Here is a 6862-nt window from a genome sequence, read left to right as displayed (position 1 = left end):
AAAGAGAAAAGGGTCCTCCTTTGCTGAGGGTCAGAACCTCAGGCTGGGGAGAGCAGGCCTGGGCACTACTGCTGGAACTGCCTCAGTCTCTCCATCTGTGAAATGGGCAATAGAACCCTGGGATCCCACTGGCTCCTGCTGTAAACCAAACTCGGTTTCTGGTTTTGCCTAAAAATATGAGCAAGAATCTGGGCTTTGGAGCCAGGTAGACCTGGGTTCAAATCCAGACTCAGCCACTCCTTGTCATAATGGGGTTACATCTCTGAGCTTCAGTTTTCACCGCTGCACAATGCGGACAATAGGACACCCCTCTGGGGGTGTTGTACTATAGTCCAGACACCAGTTTGCACCGTCTTCTCTAGCTCCAAGGCCCTCCAGGTGAATTCCCAGGGATACAGGCCCAAGCTCCTCTTGTTTCAGAGAGTTTGTTCTAGAGCCTGCTAGTGAGCGGTGAACACTGCACTGACAGAGGCGGGGTGGGGGAGGGTTCCTATCACTCACCCCATAGTTAACAACTGAAAATCCCCTTTGGAGCAAACTCCTGAGATATAGCCAGTGTCTCTCTGGGGAGTGAGAAGGAGGGGGTAGGGAGCACAAAAGGGTTTTTTATTAAGATAAGTATATTTAGGAAAAGGTAGCATGTAATTCATTGTTATATCATATGTCTGTGGTTTTGTTTTTTTTTAAGACAGAGTCTCACTTTGTCACCCTGGGTAGAGTGCTGTGGCATCGTAGCTCACAGCAACTCAGGAAAAATAATGCTTCTCAGGGCTGGATGCAGCGGCTCAAGCCTATAATCTCAGCACTCTGGGAGGCCAAGGCAGGAGAATAACTAGAGGTCAGGAGTTCAAGACCAGCCTGAGCAACATAGCAAGACTCCTCATTACCAAAAAATGTTTCTGAGTCCAAATTTGTTAATGTCTAATATGCTTATTTTTAAAATAATTTTTTTTTGAGACAGTCACACTTTGTTGCCTTTGGTAGAGTGCTGTATGGCATCACAGGTCACAGCAAACTTTAAGTCTTGGGCTTAAGTGATTCTCTTGCCTCAGCCTCCCAACTAGCTCCGACTACAGGCACCCACCACAATGCATGGCTAGTTTTTTACAGATGAGGTTTCACTCTGGCTCAGGCTGGTCTTGAACTCCTGAAGTCAGGCAATCTACCTACCTTGGCCTCCCAGAGTGCTAGGATTATAGGTGTGAGCCACTGCACCTGGCCCTTATTTTATTTTTAAAGTATTTCAAATAAATACTAACTAATTATATTGACAATTAATTTATTTGTGGGGTGGTGAGCCTGGGATAAAACCACATTCCTCAGGCTTCTGTCGTCTACAAACCCTTGCTAGCCATGCCCATGCTCCCCTTCTTGAGCCCAGACCTTTCTCTACATCCTGGTCTTGGGCCTCCTGAGTGTCCCCCCTCCTCCAGAGTCCCACCTCCCATGCAGGGGGCCCAACATCTACAACCACAGCAGCTCCCCACCTCCCACCCCTAACTTCTCTGCTGAGTCTCCACCAGGCCCCAGCTGTGAGCCAGGATGCTGGGTGTAGGCCTAGCCTCCAACTTTGATCCCCCCTCCAGAACCTCAGTGGGGTCTGTCCCTGCTCTCTAGGTTGGCCATCCCCACCCTAGTGCAGGCCCCGGATACCTTCTCCCTGCTCACTGGCTCTGAGCACAGCGGGGTGAACTCTCCAAAAACAACATCCTGTCACACCCCTGCCATCTCAGCCCTCTTGTCAGGCTCCCTGGGGCTTCAGGCCAACACCCCTGTTTCCCAGCTGCAATCAACACTCTCCAGCACCCAGCTCCTGGGCTCTCACAGCTTCCCACTGTGAGCCTGGAGCATAGTCTCTGGTGGCAACTGTGCTGCTTGAGAACCCCAGACTGTTTCCCCCGCATGCCTGTTTCCCCTTCCCTGTCTCTGCCCTTTGTACACCACCTTCTAGCCTGGTTCCCGCAATCAACAGCTGTACTCAAAAACATGTCACGAGCACCTAATGTGTGCTGGGAACACAGCACTGAGTCAGACTGAGTCTGATGATGCTGGGATGAAGGATGTTTACAGGACTGGATTCCAGAAGAAATTCTAACACAGTCGGAGAGACCAAGGACAGTGTCCTAGAGGAGGAGGTTGGATTCAGGCCTTGTAGGAGGAGGAAGAATCCAGCCAGCAGAGTCAAAGAGGACAGGGGATGGCAAGACAGGCAGACAGCACAGCTTTGGCAAAGGCCTGGGGCACCTACCCCACCGCTGCTTTGCCGTAAACCTAGGCTGGGAGCATTTCCAATTCTTCGAAGCACTGCCTGGAGGGAAATTGTCTATGATGAAAAAGATTTATTCATTTGGTTGTAAAGTGAAAGCCAGACCAGGGTTGGACATAAAGAGGAGAGAAGGGATAATAAAAACCAGACAAAGGATGGGTGTCCTGTAGCCAGGGACCCTGAACCAGCACCTCCCCTCGTCTCAAGGCTCCTCCTACAAAGGTTCCCCACAAGCAGCACCTGCTGTTTACCAGCCCTGTGCTGGTGCTGGGGACACAGCAGTGAATGAAACAAAGTCCCTTCTGTCAGCCGGAGATGGACATATACCAGATAGTGACAAGCCAGAGGGGCTATGTTGGGGCAGGAACCCTAAGGGCTGTGAGCGGCCTGCCTGGCAGGGGTGGAGGATCAAGGGAAGGTAGGCAGAAGAGGCCCATGTGAAGGCACAGTGCAGATGGTGCTCCCCAGCTATGCCACGGGCCCCTGCATGCCATCCTCAGGGGCTCCGCCTCCTCCATCCCTCAACTCTTACCCAGACACCTCACCCAGACCTCCTGCTGCTCCTTGGGTCCCTGTGCTGGCAAACAGCCCCAGCCAGCCCTTCCTCCAGGGTCTACTTGACCACATGGTCCCCTCCATGCAGGCTCTCCTTGCTCACCCTTGTCCCATGTCACTGAGACAGGGACAGGGACCAACAATTGCTTAGGCAAAACCCCCCAATATGGCATGAAAGGCCTGTATGCCCTTCTAGTGAACCCCATCTCTGCAGGCAGAGATCCTCTCTCCTCTCTCACTGGAAGGGGACAACATCCAACCTCTCCCAGAGCCAACAACTTATCATCCAATCATTCTCCTCTCTCTGTCTCTTGCTGGTTTTCTGCTTATGGAGACAAAATGGGGGTGGGAAGGCTAAGGCAGTGGTGAGCTGTTGGGATAACAGAACCTGCTGGACTGTCTTTTACTAGCCCTAAAGGGTGTGTCTGGCCCAATTTCAACTGCTCTTTCTGAAGTGGGGTACTTGGTGCCTTTGCCTGTAGCTCTGGCCTCAGTCACCATTTATGGGGCATCAGGAAAGTTCATTTCATGCCTCATCCTGATACACGTGCAAAGCACACATCACCCCGTTATCTGCAACTGTGAAAAATGGGAAACAGCCCTCATGCCAAATAGCAGGGAGGGCTGTAAACCCCCTAAGAGCAGGCACAGCGCCTGCCCTGTTCCTGTTAGACCTCGTGACAGATGCAGTGCCTGTGGGTGCTCAGGAGACATTTGTGGAAGGAAGGAAGGAAGGAGAGGAAAGGGGGGGAGGAGGGGAAAAAGAAAAAACTAAAACATTATTCCAGAATTGCAGAAAGCAAACTCTTCTCCCCTTCAGCTGAGCTGGAGAAGATGACTTTTGGGGGTGCTGTTATTGTTCATTTCTAAAACTCCCATCAAATGACTCCAAATTTAATTTCATCTTGAATGTTTTTCTTTTTTCATTTTCATCCTCCACCATCTTTTTAACACTAGCAGTTGAATTTCCTGTTTGGAGAGGCTGATTGAATTGTGGCTCCAGGGACTTGGTGACAGTCACTTTAGACACTTAGAGTTCCAATCACGCTGCCACCGCCCCAGCTCCCCCAACTCTGGCTCCAGGGAAACCATCTCTTATGAGAGCTGATTATATCTTTACAGCCCAGAATGTTACACCCTAAAACACAGGCTGTGCAAATCAGAGTTCTCCATGACTAATGTCCGTCCAGTGGAAATATTAAATTGCCTATTTAATGGAAGAAAACTACTAAAAAAATCCATGTGCTGGTGAAATTCCATGGTTGATCTCATTTGAGGGTCACCAGGTCCAAGACTAAGGAAAGCCATGAAATCACCTATCTGGGGGCCAAGCTGTCCCATCCCCCAAGGCCCAGTCAATTTCTAGGGTCCTTCCTCCAAAGGTGGTGGCAGGCAGGGAAGGCACACATGCTGATTCAGTGCCTACTGTGTGCCAGGCATGGCCTCACAGAATCTTGAGAACAACCCTACCAGGTGAGATTTATAATCACCCCTTTGCAGAAGAAGCTTCCTGTGGTTTCTCAAAGGAAACGAAGTTAAGGGAAGTAGAGGGGCCTAGAAAAGGCATTCCATGAAAAGGGAACAGCATACGCAAAGGTAACAGGCAACAGAATAGGATAACAGCAGCCTGATGCTTCTGAAGCTTAAAGTGAGAGCAGGAGAGGGAAGGATGAGGCTGGAGAGGTGGGCAGAGCTCAGGCCACGCAGAGCTGGGCGGAGAGTGACTGGGATGCTGGAGTCAGCAGTCATAGTCACCCAGGGGAGATGATGGAGAATGAAGAGATGCATCTCCTGAAGGCCAAGTCAGTAGGACTGGGTGACTAATTAGATGCCAGTGGAGGCTGAGGGGGGAGAGGACCCAAGGATAATACCCAGAGTCTAAACTCTAGGGCAGATAGCAGGGCTGCCTCTGACATGGGAGCCGAGGGAGACCCAGACCTGGGTAAGAGGCTGCACTGCCTGGATGTTCTGGGTTCATGGTGCTCACAAGACACGAGCCCAGGACGGGAGGGCCTGACTCCAGAGTGGGTCAGACCCAACATAGAGGCACAGCTGTCAGCTGTCAGCTTGATGTTGATCCCTCAAAGCCAGAGAGCGACCATACTTGTGACAGTACCCAGGTGAGTGGGGGAGGGGAGCTTCAAATGAGCAGCCCTGGGCCTCAGCCTTCCCACACACTTCCCAAAGTGCACTTTGGCTTCACAGTGTCTCAAAAATCTTTGAGCCAACATTTAAAACTCAAGTATGCTCACTTCAAAATAAGATCTTTGGCTTCTTATGAAAAATCAGAAGACCTGGCAACATGGCTGGAAACCCCTCAGGGCAACCATCACCCGGAAGTGGCTGCCCCCTCAGACAGGACACATGATCTCTGTTCACCATAGTCCCTGCCATGTCCTATGGCCTCCCGGAACCCGAGGCTAAGTAGTTCTTTTTACTTATTTTTAGACAGAGTTTCACTCTGTGACCCTGGCCCTGGGGAGAGGGCCATGGCATCCTAGCTCACAGCAACCACATCCTATAGGGCTCATGCAATTCTCTTGCTTCATCCTCCCAAGTAGCTGGGGCTACAGGCGCACATCACAATGCCCTGCTAGTTTTTCTATTTTTAGTAGAGATGCCGGGGGTGGGGGGAGCCAGGGGGTGTCCCATTCTTGCTGGAGCTGCTCTTGAACTCCTGAACTTAAGCAATCCTCCCACCTGAGCCTCCCAGAGTGCTACGATTACAGGTGTGAGCCACGTCGCCCAGCCCGAGGCTAAGTAGGTCTGTGTCAGCCATTATTGCACTGACAATGGTGTCTGTGTCCCATACCGCTATCAAGTGCTGAGAAGCAAAGTGCAGTCCTAGGTGTAGAGTCAGAGGTGTGTTTTAAGCAAAATACTATTTATCTATGCAGGGGCCAACACAATTTCTTTCCCTTTAACATGCAAATTAGGCCAAGCCAGGCCCTCTTCTGAAATTCGATGGCCCTACTACTGGTGACCCAGTGTAGAGAGAGAAGAGTGACATGACAGGAAGAAAAGAGCGATCAGAGGAGGGTTACATGGGAAGCTGCCAGAGAAAAGACTCAAAGAGATGACTTAAGGTGCCAGGAAGTTAAACTGGGTAAGGCATGAAGAGTTTGTGACATGCCTGTGCACACAAGGACATCTATACATCTACATACAAAGAAGAGGGCATGCATATATGCACACAGACACGTGTACACATACATGCCAGAACACATATGCAGCCCACCTACACGTATGTGTGCATGTGTCTCTGTGCACACAGAGGCACCCATGTGCACCCAGAGAACATGATAAAGGGGTATACACACGAGCAGATACATGTGTAGGCCTGTGGACACGTACATCAGGCACAAACACACACATGTAGACACCAGCACACACGTGTGCAGAGCTGCCCCGGTCTGCGCCCTCCCAGGGATCCATGCTCACACCTCAAGAAGCCCTGCCAGTTCCAATCCAGCAACTCGTAACTAAATAAATATGATAAACAACTCCCCTCCAGATGGTTCTGCGCACACCCCCACTCCTCTCGCTTAGAGGGATGGCACAGTTTATGCCAATAAATCCTCCTGTTTGAAAACATTTGCCTTCTTAATTGGCCCGTTTATGGGTAAAATATGTTTCTGGGGAGTGCGCTGCCAGAATGGGGTGGTGAGATGTGGGGCTGTCATGTGACCTGGGGGCCAGCTGGGCCCACACCCAGGGCTAAGGCCCCAAAGTGGAGGGTCTCAGTACTGCCCGTGCAGGCTGCCTAGGCGGCCTTTCCTCCCTAGGCTCACACTTACTGAACTTACTGCTGTGGTGCTAAGGTCCCTTGAGGAATCCTCTGGTCCTCACCTTCCTTCCTCTGGCAGCCAGCCTGGGAATGGCAGCTGACTGTCAGAAGCCCCTAGTGGGTGGAAAGGTGGCCTCCCAGAAGATATGTCCACATCCAAATCCCTGGAACATGTGACTGTGACCTGTTTTGGGAAAAGGGTCTTTGTAGAGATAATTAAGAGTATCGAGATGATATCATTCTGCATACCCTGG

The sequence above is a fragment of the Otolemur garnettii genome, unplaced genomic scaffold (assembly GCF_000181295.1).
Source record: "Otolemur garnettii isolate 467f Iridium unplaced genomic scaffold, OtoGar3 scaffold00025, whole genome shotgun sequence".
In the NCBI taxonomy this organism is placed as follows: Eukaryota; Metazoa; Chordata; class Mammalia; order Primates; family Galagidae; genus Otolemur; species Otolemur garnettii.
The sequence above is the reverse complement of the archived record's forward strand: the minus strand, read 5'-3'. Positions refer to the sequence as shown.